This window comes from Apis dorsata, unplaced genomic scaffold (genome assembly GCF_000469605.1).
Source record: "Apis dorsata unplaced genomic scaffold, Apis dorsata 1.3 scaffold_94, whole genome shotgun sequence".
Lineage (NCBI taxonomy): Eukaryota > Metazoa > Arthropoda > Insecta > Hymenoptera > Apidae > Apis > Apis dorsata.
In genome coordinates, this window is record NW_006263392.1 from 199,184 (window position 1) to 200,835 (window position 1,652).

Here is a 1,652-nt window from a genome sequence, read left to right on the forward strand (position 1 = left end):
TTTCAATAATTTTAAATATTGAATTTGAGATATTTAAAAAAAAATAATTTAAAAGAAATAATTATATTTTATAATTATATATTATTTTCTATTATTTCAAATTTATTATTATTATTCATTGAAATTAATTAATCTTTCAATGATACTAATTCAATGATAATAGTATAAATCTTTCTATTTTTTGTTATATAGCATTACTCTTGTTATTAATTAATAAGATTAATATTATTAAATTAGAATGATTTATAACATCAGTATACAGATAATGTTATTTTAATTATTTCTTTTATTGCTAATGTTATTATAATGTAATTAATTATGATAATATTCTCTTATTAATATTGCTTCAGTTTCTTAATCATATTATATCATTATTAATTTTATTTTATATCAATATTTTATTTGTTGCATTATGTACGTTTCTTTTATTTATTATTTTTCATAATATTTCATATTTATATTATTTTTTACATCTACATTGATATTATAAAAATAACCACTAATCATCATCATTATTATATATATATGATTATATATATATATGATATCGTTTTCATTAAATCCATTATTATTTTAATTATGAATTTGATATATCATTATTTTCTTTATTAATAACGATTCCATAATCACAATCGCAATTATAATTTTCATTATATTTTCAATATTTTTAGTCTTAACTTTATTAACATCATAATGATATATTATCATTTTCATATGTAATCAAATAATATTTTTATAAATAAATATTTAGCAGTAGACAACACAAGAATGACGAAGAAGATCAAGGAGATATAAGTAAGTAAAATGATAATACAGAAATCGTTTATATGCAAGTATCTGAAAATGTTTCAAAAACTTACATAATTTATTTCATTTGCCTATTGTCGTTTGTGTATGATGTAATTTTTTTTTTTATATGAAAAATATGAATAAATGCAGGTGCAAGGGTCTGTCGATTACAATGCAATCAAATAATAATAATAAATAAATAACATATATTATATTGAATAATAGAAAAAAAATATATTTTAACATATATTTATAATTATTTATTATTAATATAATTATATTAATATTATTATATTAATTATATAATATTATTAATATTATTATATAATTAAACATAGAATTTGTGGAAATGCTATATATTTTAGAAACGAATATTAGAAAAGATGAATAAACATTTGTTCATATATGAAACATACAAATATATAAATATTACAATATATGTTAAAATGTAATTATAATAATTTTTATTATTTTGAATATGCATGTATATTTTTATAGTCTATTTGAAACTAAATTATTAAATAAAATTATGTATATTATTAAATACTATATTTATATGTTATAAAAAGTAATGAAATTACATATTTCCAATAAATTACTCTGTGTAAATTTAAAAAATATAATATGATGGACTCTCGCTACCTATTTTTAAATTTAAATTTATTATATTATTTTTAAATTTATAAAGTATCTATAATTTCATTCATTTATATTGAAAATTTAATTTATATAAATAATTAAAAAATGAAAATAAAACGAATATTATAAATCATTATTTTTTAGTACTTAGCAATGTTTAAGATAATTAATTTAGATTTTTTTATATTTTTAAAATTAAAAAATTTTTATATTAATATAATTTA